The sequence below is a fragment of the Oncorhynchus keta genome, unplaced genomic scaffold (assembly GCF_023373465.1).
Source record: "Oncorhynchus keta strain PuntledgeMale-10-30-2019 unplaced genomic scaffold, Oket_V2 Un_contig_145_pilon_pilon, whole genome shotgun sequence".
Taxonomy (NCBI): domain Eukaryota; kingdom Metazoa; phylum Chordata; class Actinopteri; order Salmoniformes; family Salmonidae; genus Oncorhynchus; species Oncorhynchus keta.
In genome coordinates this window covers 59,887-80,826 of record NW_026278847.1, presented here as the reverse complement: position 1 = coordinate 80,826, position 20,940 = coordinate 59,887, and positions in this window count along the sequence as shown.

Sequence of the window (20,940 nt, the reverse complement as noted above, 5' to 3'; positions counted from 1 at the left end):
AATTAGATATTAGAACACATCAGGCCAGTTTCATGAATTAGATATTAGAACACATCAGGCCAGTTTCATGAATTAGATATTAGAACACATCAGGCCAGTTTCATTAATTAGATATTAGAACACATCAGGCCAGTTTCATGAATTAGATATTAGATATTAGAACACATCAGGCCAGTTTCATTAATTAGATATTAGAACACATCAGGCCAGTTTCATTAATTAGATATTAGAACACATCAGGCCAGTTTCATGAATTAGATATTAGATATTAGAACACATCAGGCCAGTTTCATGAATTAGATATTAGATATTAGATATTAGAACACATCAGGCCAGTTTCATTAATTAGATATTAGAACACATCAGGCCAGTTTCATTAATTAGATATTAGATATTAGAACACATCAGGCCAGTTTCATTAATTAGATATTAGAACACATCAGGCCAGTTTCATGAATTAGATATTAGATATTAGAACACATCAGGCCAGTTTCATGAATTAGATATTAGAACACATCAGGCCAGTTTCATGAATTAGATATTAGATATTAGAACACATCAGGCCAGTTTCATGAATTAGATATTAGAACACATCAGGCCAGTTTCATGAATTAGATATTAGATATTAGAACACATCAGGCCAGTTTCATTAATTAGACATTAGAACACATCAGGCCAGTTTCATGAATTAGATATTAGATATTAGAACACATCAGGCCAGTTTCATGAATTAGATATTAGATATTAGAACACATCAGGCCAGTTTCATGAATTAGACATTAGATATTAGAACACATCAGGCCAGTTTCATGAATTAGATATTAGAACACATCAGGCCAGTTTCATGAATTAGATATTAGATATTAGAACACATCAGGCCAGTTTCATGAATTAGACATTAGATATTAGAACACATCAGGCCAGTTTCATGAATTAGACATTAGATATTAGAACACATCAGGCCAGTTTCATGAATTAGACATTAGAACACATCAGGCCAGTTTCATTAATTAGATATTAGATATTAGAACACATCAGGCCAGTTTCATGAATTAGATATTAGAACACATCAGGCCAGTTTCATGAATTAGACATTAGATATTAGAACACATCAGGCCAGTTTCATGAATTAGACATTAGATATTAGAACACATCAGGCCAGTTTCATGAATTAGACATTAGATATTAGAACACATCAGGCCAGTTTCATGAATTAGATATTAGATATTAGAACACATCAGGCCAGTTTCATGAATTAGATATTAGATATTAGAACACATCAGGCCAGTTTCATGAATTAGACATTAGATATTAGAACACATCAGGCCAGTTTCATGAATTAGACATTAGATATTAGAACACATCAGGCCAGTTTCATGAATTAGATATTAGATATTAGAACACATCAGGCCAGTTTCATGAATTAGACATTAGAACACATCAGGCCAGTTTCATGAATTAGACATTAGAACACATCAGGCCAGTTTCATGAATTAGATATTAGATATTAGAACACATCAGGCCAGTTTCATGAATTAGACATTAGATATTAGAACACATCAGGCCAGTTTCATGAATTAGACATTAGATACACACATCAGGCCAGTTTCATGAATTAGACATTAGAACACATCAGGCCAGTTTCATGAATTAGACATTAGAACACATCAGGCCAGTTTCATGAATTAGACATTACAACACATCAGGCCAGTTTCATGAATTAGATATTAGATATTAGAACACATCAGGCCAGTTTCATGAATTAGACATTAGATATTAGAACACATCAGGCCAGTTTCAGGCCAGTTTCATGAATTAGATATTAGATATTAGAACACATCAGGCCAGTTTCATGAATTAGATATTAGATATTAGAACACATCAGGCCAGTTTCATGAATTAGATATTAGATATTAGAACACATCAGGCCAGTTTCATGAATTAGATATTAGATATTAGAACACATCAGGCCAGTTTCATGAATTAGATATTAGAACACATCAGGCCAGTTTCATTAATTATTAGATATTAGAACACATCAGGCCAGTTTCATTAGAACACATCAGGCCAGTTTCATGAATTAGATATTAGAACACATTGGCCATATATCACAACCCCCCGAGGTGCCTTATTGCTATATTATAAACTGGTTACCAACGTAATTAGAACAGTAAAAATGAATGTTTTATCATACCCGCTGTATACGGTCTGATATACCACGGCTTTCAGCCAATCAGCGTTCAAAGGCTGGACCCATCCAGTTTTATAATTTGCGATATATTGTACTTTCCTCCAGAGACGATGCGTTTATGAGTTGACGTCGTTTAGGAGTCATCTGTTCCTCTGCTAAGGTCCGTTCGGTCGGAGACCTCGTCAGCATCTGTACGGTCTGCGGGTGCCTCTCAAATGGTCTCTATGGGAGCCGGTTCAACTAGTGCACAATGTAGGAAATACGGGAACCATTTGAAATGCTCCCAGTGTTTGTTGAAAACTCGCTAAAGAGAAAACAACATTTTAAAACCGATTGGAAACGGTTGCAGGCTGAATATAATGTTGGGATTCTATTGCGATACTATATTTTAAGTTGTTACATAACATGTTCCTGATAATAAATAGCTTGAATCTTATGCTGATGTCCTGTCAAACATTTTTTTATTCACTTTATCTAGTTGTGGCAATTTTTAAGATCTATAAATATTGAAGTAGAAGGTTCCCAGTCTATACAGCTTGATTTGGTTCACACCTCATACGGTCTCGTTTTACGATGAAATAATGACCATAGGAAACAACAGTTGAATTATTCCCTGTTAAATTCACCCACAGAATCATTAAGAGGACATTCTAAGGCTCTTTAAAAAAAAAAAACAAACTGGTCTATTACCAGTAATGTAATTACAATGTTCAGTTGTGCATAAATCCAGTTTATGAAATAGTTTCGAAATCACTAAATATCAAGTCTGACCACTAGGTGGTGCTGTGTTCTCACTTGTTCCCGTGATGTGTTTCCATGCTGTGGTCCTCACTAGTTATCACAGCCACAAAGTAATTATGGCTCAACCTGGGTCTTCTACATTTTATCTATTTAAAAATCTGTTTTTAACCCTAACCACAATGCTAATATTATTGCCTAAACTTTGAAGACCAAGACCGAGGGCAACGGCACTGTGTAGGCTGGGACATTGTTAATGTGGGAGACGCCCCGTCTACCGAAGGAGACTAATCCGAGCATGAGACAAGTGAAAACACACCCTGTAACGACCATTACTGTCTCCTACACCCTGTAACGACCACTACTTTCTCCTACACCCTTACTGTCTCCTACACCCTGTAACGACCACTACTGTCTCCTACACCCTGTAACGACCACTACACCCTGTAACGACCACTACTGTCTCCTACACCCTGGAACGACCATTACTGTCTCCTACACCCTGTAACGACCACTACACCCTGTAACGACCACTACTGTCTCCTACACCCTGTACGACCACTGTAACGACCACTACACCCTGTAACGACCATTACTGTCTCCTACACCCTGTAACGACCACTACACCCTGTAACGACCATTACTGTCTCCTACACCCTGTAACGACCACTACACCCTGTAACGACCATTACTGTCTCCTACACCCTGTAACGACCACTACACCCTGTAACGACCATTACTGTCTCCTACACCCTGTAACGACCACTACACCCTGGAACGACCATTACTGTCTCCTACACCCTGTAACGACCACTACACCCTGTAAAAACATTACTGTCTCCTACACCCTGTAACGACCACTACACCCTGGAACGACCATTACTGTCTCCTACACCCTGTAACGACCACTACACCCTGTAACGACCACTGAATGGAACGACCATTACTGTCTCCTACACCCTGTAACGACCACTACACCCTGGAACGACCATTACTGTCTCCTACACCCTGTAACGACCACTACACCCTGGAACGACCATTACTGTCTCCTACACCCTGTAACGACCACTACACCCTGGAACGACCATTACTGTCTCCTACACCCTGTAACGACCACTACACCCTGGAACGACCATTACTGTCTCCTACACCCTGTAACGACCACTACACCCTGGAACGACCATTACTGTCTCCTACACCCTGTAACGACCACTACACCCTGGAACGACCATTACTGTCTCCTACACCCTGTAACGACCACTACACCCTGTAACGACCATTACTGTCTCCTACACCCTGGAACGACCATTACACCCTGTCTCCACTACACCCTGTAACGACCACTACACCCTGTAAAACCACACACCCTGTCTCCCACTACCCTGTAACGACCACTACACCCTGTAACGACCATTACTGTCTCCTACACCCTGTAACGACCATTACTGTCTCCTACACCCTGTAACGACCACTACACCCTGTAACGACCACTACACCCTGGAACGACCATTACTGTCTCCTACACCCTGTAACGACCACTACACCCTGGAACGACCATTACTGTCTCCTACACCCTGTAACGACCACTACACCCTGTAACGACCATTACTGTCTCCTACACCCTGTAACGACCACTACACCCTGTAACGACCATTACTGTCTCCTACACCCTGTAACGACCACTACACCCTGGAACGACCACTACACCCTGGAACGACCATTACTGTCTCCTACACCCTGTAACGACCACTACACCCTGTAACGACCACTACACCCTGGAACGACCATTACTGTCTCCTACACCCTGTAACGACCACTACACCCTGGAACGACCATTACTGTCTCCTACACCCTGGAACGACCATTACTGTCTCCTACACCCTGTAACGACCACTACACCCTGGAACGACCATTACTGTCTCCTACACCCTGTAACGACCACTACACCCTGGAACGACCATTACTGTCTCCTACACCCTGTAACGACCACTACACCCTGGAACGACCATTACTGTCTCCTACACCCTGTAACGACCACTACACCCTGGAACGACCATTACTGTCTCCTACACCCTGGAACGACCACTACACCCTGGAACGACCATTACTGTCTCCTACACCCTGTAACGACCATTACTGTCTCCTACACCCTGTAACGACCACTACACCCTGGAACGACCATTACTGTCTCCTACACCCTGTAACGACCACTACACCCTGGAACGACCATTACTGTCTCCTACACCCTGTAACGACCACTACACCCTGAACGACCATTACTGTCTCCTACACCCTGTAACGACCACTACACCCTGTAACGACCATTACTGTCTCCTACACCCTGTAAATTCGACCACTACACCCTGACCACTGTCTCCTACACCCTGTAACGACCACTACTGTCTCCTACCTGGACCCATGTAACACCCTGACCACTACACCCTGGAACGAACATTACTGTCTCCTACACCCTGTAACGACCACTACACCCTGTAACGACCATTACTGTCTCCTACACCCTGTAACGACCACTACACCCTGTAACGACCATTACTGTCTCCTACACCCTGTAACGACCACTACACCCTGTAACGACCATTACTGTCTCCTACACCCTGTAACGACCACTACACCCTGGAACGACCATTACTGTCTCCTACACCCTGTAACGACCACTACACCCTGGAACGACCATTACTGTCTCCTACACCCTGTAACGACCACTACACCCTGGAACGACCATTACTGTCTCCTACACCCTGTAACGACCACTACACCCTGTAACGACCATTACTGTCTCCTACACCCTGTAACGACCACTACACCCTGGAACGACCATTACTGTCTCCTACACCCTGTAACGACCATTACTGTCTCCTACACCCTGTAACGACCACTACACCCTGTAACGACCACTACACCCTGGAACGACCATTACTGTCTCCTACACCCTGTAACGACCACTACACCCTGTAATTACTGACCACTACACCCTGGAAAACCATTACTGTCTCCTACACCCTGTAACGACCACTACACCCTGTAACGACCATTACTGTCTCCTACACCCTGTAACGACCACTACACCCTGGAACGACCATTACTGTCTCCTACACCCTGTAACGACCACTACACCCTGGAACGACCATTACTGTCTCCTACACCCTGTAACGACCACTACACCCTGGAACGACCATTACTGTCTCCTACACCCTGTAACGACCACTACACCCTGGAACGACCATTACTGTCTCCTACACCCTGTAACGACCACTACACCCTGGAACGACCATTACTGTCTCCTACACCCTGTAACGACCACTACACCCTGGAACGACCATTACTGTCTCCTACACCCTGTAACGACCACTACACCCTGTAACGACCACTACACCCTGGAACGACCATTACTGTCTCCTACACCCTGTAACGACCACTACACCCTGTAACGACCACTACACCCTGTAACGACCACTACACCCTGTAACGACCATTACTGTCTCCTACACCCTGTAACGACCACTACACCCTGGAACGACCACTACACCCTGTAACGACCACTACACCCTGTAACGACCATTACTGTCTCCTACACCCTGTAACGACCACTACACCCTGGAACGACCATTACTGTCTCCTACACCCTGTAACGACCACTACACCCTGGAACGACCATTACTGTCTCCTACACCCTGTAACGACCACTACACCCTGTAACGACCATTACTGTCTCCTACACCCTGTAACGACCACTACACCCTGTAACGACCACTACACCCTGTAACGACCATTACTGTCTCCTACACCCTGTAACGACCACTACACCCTGGAACGACCATTACTGTCTCCTACACCCTGTAACGACCACTACACCCTGTAACGACCATTACTGTCTCCTACACCCTGTAACGACCACTACACCCTGTAACGACCACTACACCCTGTAACGACCACTACACCCTGTAACGACCATTACTGTCTCCCCCTGTAACGACCATTACTGTCTCCTACACCCTGTAACGACCACTACACCCTGTAACGACCATTACTGTCTCCTACACCCTGTAACGACCACTACACCCTGGAACGACCATTACTGTCTCCTACACCCTGTAACGACCACTACACCCTGGAACGACCATTACTGTCTCCTACACCCTGTAACGACCACTACACCCTGTAACGACCATTACTGTCTCCTACACCCTGTAACGACCATTACTGTCTCCTACACCCTGTAACGACCACTACACCCTGTAACGACCACTACACCCTGGAACGACCATTACTGTCTCCTACACCCTGTAACGACCACTACACCCTGTAACGACCATTACTGTCTCCTACACCCTGTAACGACCATTACTGTCTCCTACACCCTGTAACGACCACTACACCCTGTAACGACCATTACTGTCTCCTACACCCTAACCCTGGACCACTACACCCTGGAACGACCATTACTGTCTCCTACACCCTGTAACGACCACTACACCCTGGAACGACCATTACTGTCTCCTACACCCTGTAACGACCACTACACCCTGGAACGACCATTACTGTCTCCTACACCCTGGAACGACCACTACACCCTGGAACGACCATTACTGTCTCCTACACCCTGTAACGACCATTACTGTCTCCTACACCCTGTAACGACCACTACACCCTGGAACGACCATTACTGTCTCCTCCACCCTGTAACGACCACTACACCCTGGAACGACCATTACTGTCTCCTGGAACGACCATTACTGTCTCCTACACCCTGGAACTAACGACCACTACACCCTGGAACGACCATTACTGTCTCCTACACCCTGTAACGACCACTACACCCTGGAACGACCATTACTGTCTCCTACACCCTGTAACGACCACTACACCCTGGAACGACCATTACTGTCTCCTACACCCTGTAACGACCACTACACCCTGTAACGACCATTACTGTCTCCTACACCCTGTAACGACCACTACACCCTGTAACTTACTGTCTCCTACACCCTGTAACGACCACTACACCCTGTAACGACCATTACTGTCTCCTACACCCTGTAACGACCACTACACCCTGTAACGACCATTACTGTCTCCTACACCCTGTAACGACCACTACACCCTGTAACGACCATTACTGTCTCCTACACCCTGTAACGACCACTACACCCTGTAACGACCATTACTGTCTCCTACACCCTGTAACGACCACTACACCCTGGAACGACCATTACTGTCTCACCCTGTAACGACCACTACACCCTGGAACGACCCTACACCCTGTAACACCCTGTAACGACCATTACTGTCTCCTACACCCTGTAACGACCACTACACCCTGTAACGACCATTACTGTCTCCTACACCCTGTAACGACCACTACACCCTGTAACGACCATTACTGTCTCCTACACCCTGTAACGACCACTACACCCTGTAACGAACGACCATTACTGTCTCCTACACCCTGTAACGACCACTACACCCTGTAACGACCATTACTGTCTCCTACACCCTGTAACGACCACTACACCCTGTAACGACCATTACTGTCTCCTACACCCTGTAACGACCACTACACCCTGTAACGACCATTACTGTCTCCTACACCCTGTAACGACCACTACACCCTGTAACGACCACTAACGACCATTACTGTCTCCTACACCCTGTAACGACCACTACACCCTGGAACGACCATTACTGTCTCCTACACCCTGTAACGACCACTACACCCTGTAACGACCATTACTGTCTCCTACACCCTGTAACGACCACTACACCCTGGAACGACCATTACTGTCTCCTACACCCTGTAACGACCATTACTGTCTCCTACACCCTGTAACGACCACTACACCCTGTAACTCACTACACCCTGGAACGACCATTACTGTCTCCTACACCCTGTAACTGTCTCCTACACCCTGTAACGACCACTACACCCTGGAACGACCATTACTGTCTCCTACACCCTGTAACGACCACTACACCCTGGAACGACCATTACTGTCTCCTACACCCTGTAACGACCACTACACCCTGGAACGACCATTACTGTCTCCTACACCCTGTAACGACCACTACACCCTGGAACGACCATTACTGTCTCCTACACCCTGTAACGACCACTACACCCTGGAACGACCATTACTGTCTCCTACACCCTGTAACGACCACTACACCCTGGAACGACCATTACTGTCTCCTACACCCTGTAACGACCACTACACCCTGGAACGACCATTACTGTCTCATACACCCTGTAACGACCACTACACCCTGGAACGACCATTACTGTCTCCTACACCCTGGAACGACCACTACACCCTGTAACGACTCACTACACCCTGTAACGACCATTACTGTCTCCTACACCCTGTAACGACCACTACACCCTGGAACGACCACTGTCTCCCCTGTACACCCTGTAACGACCACTACACCCTGTAACGACCATTACTGTCTCCTACACCCTGTAACGACCACTACACCCTGTAACGACCACTACACCCTGTAACGACCACTACACCCTGTAACGACCATTACTGTCTCCTACACCCTGTAACGACCACTACACCCTGTAACGACCATTACTGTCTCCTACACCCTGTAACGACCACTACACCCTGGAACGACCATTACTGTCTCCTACACCCTGTAACGACCACTACACCCTGTAACGACCATTACTGTCTCCTACACCCTGTAACGACCACTACACCCTGTAACGACCACTACACCCTGTAACGACCATTACTGTCTCCTACACCCTGTAACGACCACTACACCCTGGAACGACCATTACTGTCTCCTACACCCTGTAACGACCACTACACCCTGGAACGACCATTACTGTCTCCTACACCCTGTAACGACCACTACACCCTGTAACGACCACTACACCCTGTAACGACCACTACACCCTGTAACGACCACTACACCCTGGAACGACCATTACTGTCTCCTACACCCTGTAACGACCACTACACCCTGGAACGACCATTACTGTCTCCTACACCCTGTAACGACCACTACACCCTGGAACGACCATTACTGTCTCCTACACCCTGTAACGACCACTACACCCTGGAACGACCATTACTGTCTCCTACACCCTGTAACGACCACTACACCCTGTAACGACCACTACACCCTGGAACGACCATTACTGTCTCCTACACCCTGTAACGACCACTACACCCTGTAACGACCACTACACCCTGGAACGACCATTACTGTCTCCTACACCCTGTAACGACCACTACACCCTGGAACGACCATTACTGTCTCCTACACCCTGTAACGACCATTACTGTCTCCTACACCCTGTAACGACCACTACACCCTGTAACGACCATTACTGTCTCCTACACCCTGTAACGACCACTACACCCTGGAACGACCATTACTGTCTCCTACACCCTGTAACGACCACTACACCCTGGAACGACCATTACTGTCTCCTACACCCTGTAACGACCACTACACCCTGGAACGACCATTACTGTCTCCTACACCCTGTAACGACCACTACACCCTGTAACGACCATTACTGTCTCCTACACCCTGTAACGACCATTACTGTCTCCTACACCCTGTAATGACCACTACACCCTGGAACGACCATTACTGTCTCCTACACCCTGTAACGACCACTACACCCTGGAACGACCACTACACCCTGGAACGACCATTACTGTCTCCTACACCCTGTAACGACCACTACACCCTGGAACGACCATTACTGTCTCCTACACCCTGTAACGACCACTACACCCTGGAACGACCATTACTGTCTCCTACACCCTGTAACGACCACTACACCCTGGAACGACCATTACTGTCTCCTACACCCTGTAACGACCACTACACCCTGTAACGACCATTACTGTCTCCTACACCCTGTAACGACCACTACACCCTGTAACGACCATTACTGTCTCCTACACCCTGTAACGACCACTACACCCTGTAACGACCATTACTGTCTCCTACACCCTGTAACGACCACTACACCCTGGAACGACCATTACTGTCTCCTACACCCTGTAACGACCACTACACCCTGTAACGACCATTACTGTCTCCTACACCCTGTAACGACCACTACACCCTGGAACGACCATTACTGTCTCCTACACCCTGTAACGACCACTACACCCTGGAACGACCATTACTGTCTCCTACACCCTGTAACGACCACTACACCCTGGAACGACCATTACTGTCTCCTACACCCTGTAACGACCACTACACCCTGTAACGACCATTACTGTCTCCTACACCCTGTAACGACCACTACACCCTGGAACGACCATTACTGTCTCCTACACCCTGTAACGACCACTACACCCTGTAACGACCACTACACCCTGTAACGACCATTACTGTCTCCCTACACCTCGAACGACCATTACTGTCTCCTACACCCTGTAACGACCATTACTGTCTCCTACACCCTGTAACGACCACTACACCCTGTAACGACCATTACTGTCTCCTACACCCTGTAACGACCACTACACCCTGGAACGACCACTACACCCTGTAACGACCATTACTGTCTCCTACACCCTGTAACGACCACTACACCCTGTAACGACCATTACTGTCTCCTACACCCTGTAACGACCACTACACCCTGTAACGACCATTACTGTCTCCTACACCCTGTAACGACCACTACACCCTGGAACGACCATTACTGTCTCCTACACCCTGTAACGACCACTACACCCTGGAACGACCATTACTGTCTCCTACACCCTGTAACGACCATTACTGTCTCCTACACCCTGTAACGACCACTACACCCTGGAACGACCATTACTGTCTCCTACACCCTGTAACGACCACTACACCCTGTAACGACCATTACTGTCTCCTACACCCTGTAACGACCACTACACCCTGGAACGACCATTACTGTCTCCTACACCCTGTAACGACCACTACACCCTGGAACGACCATTACTGTCTCCTACACCCTGTAACGACCACTACACCCTGGAACGACCATTACTGTCTCCTACACCCTGTAACGACCACTACACCCTGGAACGACCATTACTGTCTCCTACACCCTGTAACGACCACTACACCCTGGAACGACCATTACTGTCTCCTACACCCTGTAACGACCACTACACCCTGGAACGACCATTACTGTCTCCTACACCCTGTAACGACCACTACACCCTGGAACGACCATTACTGTCTCCTACACCCTGTAACGACCACTACACCCTGTAACGACCATTACTGTCTCCTACACCCTGTAACGACCATTACTGTCTCCTACACCCTGTAACGACCACTACACCCTGGAACGACCATTACTGTCTCCTACACCCTGTAACGACCACTACACCCTGTAACGACCATTACTGTCTCCTACACCCTGTAACGACCACTACACCCTGTAACGACCATTACTGTCTCCTACACCCTGTAACGACCATTACTGTCTCCTACACCCTGTAACGACCACTACACCCTGTAACGACCATTACTGTCTCCTACACCCTGTAACGACCACTACACCCTGGAACGACCATTACTGTCTCCTACACCCTGTAACGACCACTACACCCTGGAACGACCATTACTGTCTCCTACACCCTGTAACGACCACTACACCCTGGAACGACCATTACTGTATCCTACACACCCTGTAACGACCACTACACCCTGGAACGACCATTACTGGCTCCTACACCCTGTAACGACCACTACACCCTGTAACGACCATTACTGTCTCCTACACCCTGGAACGACCATTACTGTCTCCTACACCCTAGAACGACCATTACTGTCTCCTACACCCTGTAACGACCACTACACCCTGGAACGACCATTACTGTCTCCTACACCCTGTAACGACCACTACACCCTGTAACGACCATTACTGTCTCCTACACCCTGGAACGACCATTACTGTCTCCTACACCCTGTAACGACCACTACACCCTGGAACGACCATTACTGTCTCCTACACCCTGTAACGACCACTACACCCTGGAACGGCCATTACTGTCTCCTACACCCTGTAACGACCACTACACCCTGGAACGACCATTACTGTCTCCTACACCCTGTAACGACCACTACACCCTGGAACGACCATTACTGTCTCCTACACCCTGTAACGACCACTACACCCTGGAACGACCATTACTGTCTCCTACACCCTGTAACGACCACTACACCCTGGAACGACCATTACTGTCTCCTACACCCTGTAACGACCACTACACCCTGGAACGACCATTACTGTCTCCTACACCCTGTAACGACCACTACACCCTGGAACGACCATTACTGTCTCCTACACCCTGTAACGACCACTACACCCTGTAACGACCATTACTGTCTCCTTCACCCTGTAACGACCACTACACCCTGTAACAACCATTACTGTCTCCTACACTGCTACACCCTGTAACGACCATTACTGTCTCCTACACCCTGTAACGACCACTACACCCTGGAACGACCATTACTGTCTCCTACACCCTGTAACGACCACTACACCCTGGAACGACCATTACTGTCTCCTACACCCTGTAACGACCACTACACCCTGGAACGACCATTACTGTCTCCTACACCCTGTAACGACCACTACACCCTGTAACGACCATTACTGTCTCCTACACCCTGTAACGACCATTACTGTCTCCTACACCCTGTAACGACCACTACACCCTGGAACGACCATTACTGTCTCCTACACCCTGTAACGACCACTACACCCTGTAACGACCATTACTGTCTCCTACACCCTGTAACGACCACTACACCCTGTAACGACCATTACTGTCTCCTACACCCTGTAACGACCACTACACCCTGTAACGACCATTACTGTCTCCTACACCCTGTAACGACCACTACACCCTGTAACGACCATTACTGTCTCCTACACCCTGTAACGACCACTACACCCTGGAACGACCATTACTGTCTCCTACACCCTGTAACGACCACTACACCCTGGAACGACCATTACTGTCTCCTACACCCTGTAACGACCACTACACCCTGGAACGACCATTACTGTCTCCTACACCCTGTAACGACCACTACACCCTGGAACGACCATTACTGTCTCCTACACCCTGTAACGACCACTACACCCTGTAACGACCATTACTGTCTCCTACACCCTGTAACGACCATTACTGTCTCCTACACCCTGTAACGACCATTACTGTCTCCTACACCCTGTAACGACCACTACACCCTGGAACGACCATTACTGTCTCCTACACCCTGTAACGACCACTACACCCTGTAACGACCATTACTGTCTCCTACACCCTGGAACGACCATTACTGTCTCCTACACCCTGTAACGACCACTACACCCTGGAACGACCATTACTGTCTCCTACACCCTGTAACGACCACTACACCCTGTAACGACCATTACTGTCTCCTACACCCTGTAACGACCACTACACCCTGGAACGACCATTACTGTCTCCTACACCCTGGAACGACCATTACTGTCTCCTACACCCTGTAACGACCACTACACCCTGGAACGACCATTACTGTCTCCTACACCCTGTAACGACCACTACACCCTGTAACGACCATTACTGTCTCCTACACCCTGGAACGACCATTACTGTCTCCTACACCCTGTAACGACCACTACACCCTGTAACGACCATTACTGTCTCCTACACCCTGTAACGACCACTACACCCTCTAACGACCATTACTGTCTCCTACACCCTGTAACGACCACTACACCCTGTAACGACCATTACTGTCTCCTACACCCTGTAACGACCACTACACCCTGGAACGACCATTACTGTCTCCTACACCCTGTAACGACCACTACACCCTGGAACGACCATTACTGTCTCCTACACCCTGTAACGACCACTACACCCTGTAACGACCATTACTGTCTCCTACACCCTGTAACGACCACTACACCCTGGAACGACCATTACTGTCTCCTACACCCTGTAACGACCACTACACCCTGGAACGACCATTACTGTCTCCTACACCCTGTAACGACCATTACTGTCTCCTACACCCTGTAACGACCATTACTGTCTCCTACACCCTGTAACGACCACTACACCCTGGAACGACCACTACACCCTGGAACGACCATTACTGTCTCCTACACCCTACACCCTGTAACGACCACTACACCCTGGAACGACCATTACTGTCTCCTACACCCTGTAATGACCACTACACCCTGGAACGAGGCGTCGGGAGACAGTAATGGTCTCCCTACTGAGGCCGTGGTCCAATGAGAGCTGATCCACTGAGACCGTGGCCCAATGAGAGCTGATCCACTGAGACCATGGTCCAATGAGAGCTGATCCACTGAGACCATGGTCCAATTACTGAACTGATCCACTGAGACCATGGTCCACTGAACTGATCCACTGAGGCCGTGGCCCAATGAGAGCTGATCCACTGACACCATGGTCCAATGAGAGCTGATCCACTGAGACCATGGCCCAATGAGAGCTGATCCACTGAGACCATGGCCCAATGAGAGCTGATCCACTGAGACCATGGCCCAATGAGAGCTGATCCACTGAGACCATGGCCCAATGAGAGCTGATCCACTGAGACCGTGGCCCAATGAGAGCTGGTCCTTGGAAGTGGAAACAGTCTGAGCCTGTTTTATAAAAGACTCGGGGGGTGTAGCCATACGATCACTTTTACTCTATGAATGATACATTCTCTTATAACAGGACAACTTTGTTTTTCCTTCAGTTGTGGTTTTGAAGCTGGGATGCTCTACCTAGACCACAGTCAGCGGGCTGTTTCACGTGTGCCGGTCGGTGCAGTCAGTGGACCGGGTGCATGGAGGCAGAGAGAGAGAGAGAGAGGAGCCGTGTTTATCTGTGAAATATGAGAGGAATTCTGTCTGGCAAGAGACGTGAGGGTTGTTGTGGTCCTGGAACGACTGAAGTTTGTGTCACAAATGGCACCCTATTCCAGATATAGTGCACTACTTTTGACCAGAACCCTATGGGGCCCATAGTTCACTACTATGAAGGCCTGACTCAAAGCCTTGTAGTTATGTCTTCCTGGTCTTTAGACAGCAGCCTGACTCAAAGCCTTGTGGTTGTGTCTTCCTGGTCTTTAGACAGCAGCCTGACTCAAAGCCTTGTGGTTGTTTCTTCCTGGTCTTTAGACAGCAGCCTGACTCAGAGCCTTGTGGTTGTGTCTTCCTGGTCTTTGGACAGCAGCCTGACTCAGAGCCTTGTAGTTGTGTCTTCCTGGTCTTTGGACAGCAGTCTGACTCAGAGCCTTGTAGTTGTGTCTTCCTGGTCTTTAGACAGCAGCCTGACTCAGAGCCTTGTGGTTGTGTCTTCCTGGTCTTTGGACAGCAGCCTGACTCAGAGCCTTGTGGTTATGTCTTCCTGGTCTTTGACCAGAACCCTTGAATGAGTGGGTGTGTTCAAACTCTGTATGGTTCCATTCTTTGGACAGCAGCCTACATTGCCAAAGCAAAGGGGAAAACAATGAACACGAGTGAAAGAGAACATGGGTCTCTCTCTCTCTCTCTCTGTCTCTTCCTCTCTTGCTCAAAGGGGAAAACTGTCTCTCTCTCTCTCTCTGTCTCTGTCTCTCTGTCTCTCTCTCTCTCTGTCTCTCTCTCTCTCTCTCTCTCTCTCTGCTCTCTCTGTCTCTCTCTCTCTCTCTCTGTCTCTCTCTCTCTCTCTCTCTGTCTCTGTCTCTCTCTCTCTTTTTCTCTGTCTCTCTGTCTCTGTCTCTCTCTCGCTCTCTCTCTCTCTGTGTCTCTGTCTCTCTCTTTCTGTCTCTCTTCTCTCTCTTCTCTCTCTCTCTCTCTCTCTCTCTCTCTCTCTCTCTCTCTCTCTCTCTCTCTCTCTCTGTCTCTCTGTCTCTCTCTCTCTCTCTCTCTCTCTCTCTCTCTGTGTCTCTGTCTCTCTGTGTCTCTGTCTCTCTCTTTCTCTCTCTCTCTCTCTCTCTCTCTCTCTCTCTCTCTCTCTCTCTCTCTCTCTCTCTCTCTGTCTCTCTCTCTCTCTGTCTCTCTGTCTCTGTGTGTGCGTGTGTGCGTGTGTGCGTGTGTGTGTGTGTGCGTGTGTGCGTGTGTGCGTGTGTGCGTGTGTGCGTGTGTGTGTGTGTGTGTGTGTGTGTGTAAATCGCTTCAATGAACCAAATGTCTTGTGTTACTCTGTATGGTTACATTGCCAAAGCAAAGGGGAAAACAATTTAACAGGTGTTCTAGAATATTGGAGCGATGGCTTTTGGAATTCTCCGGCACGGCCTATCACGTCTCTGCATCTGAGGACTCTGAATTACAGTATAAATAACTCAGTGAGCTGTTCTCTCTCTCTCTTCCTCAAGCTTGAATTAAAGTTTAGTTTGGAGACTGTAACATAGCGATGTTTTATTTTTTTAATGTTACCTTTATTTAACGAGGCAAGTCAGTTAAGGACAAATTCTTATTTTCAATGACGGGCTAAGAACAGTGGGTTAACTGCCTGTTCAGGGGCAGAACGACAGATTTGTACCTTTTCAGCTCGGGGGTTTGAACTTGCAACCTTCCGGTTACTAGTCCAATGCTCTAACCACTAGGCTACCCTGCCATCCCTCTCTAACCACTAGGCTACCCTGCCGCCTCTACACTCTAACCACTAGGCTACCCTGCCGTCCCTCTCTAACCACTAGGCTACCCTGCCGCCTCTACACTCTAACCACTAGGCTACCCTGCCGCCTCTACACTCTAACCACTAGGCTACCCTGCCGTCCCTCTCTAACCACTAGGCTACCCTGCCTCCTCTACCTCTAACCACTAGGCTACCCTGCCGCCCCTCTCTAACCACCAGGCTACCCTGCCGCCCCTCTCTAACCACTAGGCTACCCTGCCGCCCTTCTCTAACCACTAGGCTACCCTGCCACCCCCCTCTAACCACTAGGCTACCCTGCCACCCCCCTCTAACCACTAGGCTACCCTGCCGCCCCCCTCTAACCACTAGGCTACCCTGCCACCCCTCTCTAACCACTAGGCTACCCTGCCACCGCTCTCTAACCACTAGGCTACCTGCCACCCTCTCTAACCACTAGGCTACCCTGCCGCCTCCCTCTAACCACTAGGCTACCCTGCCGCCCCTCTCTAACCACTAGGTTACCCTGCCACAACTCTCTAACCACTAGGCTACCCTGCCGCCCCTCTCTAACCACTAGGCTACCCTGCCGCCCCTCTCTAACCACTAGGTTACCCTGCCGCCCCTCTCTAACCACTAGGCTACCCTGCCGCCCCTCTCTAACCACTAGGCTACCCTGCCACCCCTCTCTAACCACTAGGCTACCCTGCCGCCCCTCTCTAACCACTAGGCTACCCTGCCGCCCCTCTCTAACCACTAGGCTACCCTGCCGCCCCTCTCTAACCACTAGGCTACCCTGCCGCCCCTCTCTAACCACTAGGCTACCCTGCCGCCCCTCTCTAACCACTAGGCTACCCTGCCGCCCCTCTCTAACCACTAGGTTACCCTGCCACCCCTCTCTAACCACTAGGCTACCCTGCCGCCCCTCTCTAACCGCTAGGCTACCCTGCCACCCCTCTCTAACCACTAGGCTACCCTGCCGCCCCTCTCTAACCACTAGGCTACCCTGCCGCCCCTCTCTAACCACTAGGCTACCCTGCCTCCTCTACACTCTAACCACTAGGCTACCCTGCCGCCCCTCTCTAACCGCTAGGCTACCCTGCCACCCCTCTCTAACCACTAGGCTACCCTGCCGCCCCTCTTTAACCACTAGGCTACCCTGCCACCCCTCTCTAACCACTAGGCTACCCTGCCGCCTCTACACTCTAACCACTAGGCTACCCTGCCGCCTCTACACTCTAACCACTAGGCTACCCTGCCTCCCCAGCTCTAACCACTAGGCTACCCTGCCGCCTCTACACTCTAACCACTAGGCTACCCTGCCACCCCTCTCTAACCACTAGGCTACCCTGCCGTCCCTCTCTAACCACTAGGCTACCCTGCCGTCCCTCTCTAACCACTAGGCTACCCTGCCGTCCCTCTCTAACCACTAGGCTACCCTGCCGTCCCTCTCTAACCACTAGGCTACCTGCCACCCCTCTCTAACCACTAGGCTACCCTGCCGTCCCTCTCTAACCACTAGGCTACCTGCCGTCCCTCTCTAACCACTAGGCTACCCTGCCGCCCCTCTCTAACCACTAGGCTACCCTGCCGTCCCTCTCTAACCACTAGGCTACCCTGCCGTCCCTCTCTAACCACTAGGCTACCCTGCCGTCCCTCTCTAACCACTAGGCTACCCTGCCGCCCCCTCTAACCACTAGGCTACCCTGCCGCCCCCCTCTAACCACAAGGCTACCCTGCCACCCCTCTCTAACCACTAGGCTAGCCTGCCGCCCCTCTCTAACCACTAGGCTACCCTGCCGCCCCTCTCTAACCACCAGGCTACCCTGCCGCCCCTCTCTAACCACTAGGCTACCCTGCCGCCCTTCTCTAACCACTAGGCTACCCTGCCAACCCCCTCAAACCACTAGGCTACCCTGCCACCCCCCTCTAACCACTAGGCTACCCTGCCGCCCCCCTCTAACCACTAGGCTACCCTGCCACCCCTCTCTAACCACTAGGCTACCTGCCACCCCTCTCTAACCACTAGGCTACCCTGCCGCCTCCCTCTAACCACTAGGCTACCCTGCCGCCCCTCTCTAACCACTAGGTTACCCTGCCACCCCTCTCTAACCACTAGGCTACCCTGCCGCCCCTCTCTAACCACTAGGCTACCCTGCCGCCCCTCTCTAACCACTAGGTTACCCTGCCGCCCCTCTCTAACCACTAGGCTACCCTGCCGCCCCTCTCTAACCACTAGGCTACCCTGCCACCCCTCTCTAACCACTAGGCTACCCTGCCGCCCCTCTCTAACCACTAGGCTACCCTGCCGCCCCTCTCTAACCACTAGGCTACCCTGCCGCCCTCTCTAACCACTAGGCTACCCTGCCGCCCCTCTCTAACCACTAGGCTACCCTGCCGCCCCTCTCTAACCACTAGGCTACCCTGCCGCCCCTCTCTAACCACTAGGTTACCCTGCCACCCCTCTCTAACCACTAGGCTACCCTGCCGCCCCTCTCTAACCGCTAGGCTACCCTGCCACCCCTCTCTAACCACTAGGCTACCCTGCCGCCCCTCTCTAACCACTAGGCTACCCTGCCGCCCCTCTCTAACCACTAGGCTACCCTGCCTCCTCTACACTCTAACCACTAGGCTACCCTGCCGCCTCTACACTCTAACCACTAGGCTACCCTGCCTCCTCTACACTCTAACCACTAGGTTACCCTGCCGCCCCTCTTTAACCACTAGGCTACCCTGCCACCCCTCTCTAACCACTAGGCTACCCTGCCGCCTCTACACTCTAACCACTAGGCTACCCTGCCGCCTCTACACTCTAACCACTAGGCTACCCTGCCTCCCCAGCTCTAACCACTAGGCTACCCTGCCGCCTCTACACTCTAACCACTAGGCTACCCTGCCGCCCCAGCTCTAACCACTAGGCTACCCTGCCACCCCTCTCTAACCACAAGGCTACCCTGCCTCCCCTCTCTAACCACTAGGCTACCCTGCCGCCCCTCTCTAACCACTAGGCTACCCTGCCGCCCCTCTCTAACCACTAGGCTACCCTGCCGCCCCAGCTCTAACCACTAGGCTACCCTGCCGCCACTCTCTAACCACAGGCTACCCTGCCTCCCCTCTCTAACCACTAGGCTACCCTGCCACCCCTCTCTAACCACTAGGCTACCCTGCCGTCCCTCTCTAACCACTAGGCTACCTGCCGCCCCTCTCTAACCACTAGGCTACCCTGCCGCCCCTCTCTAACCACTAGGTTAGATATAAAATCAGACACAGAGGAACCGGGCACAGAGGAACCGGGCACAGAGGAACCGGGCATAGAGGAACCGGGCACGGAGGAACCGGGCACGGAGGAACCGGGCACGGAGGAACCGGGCACAGAGGAACCGG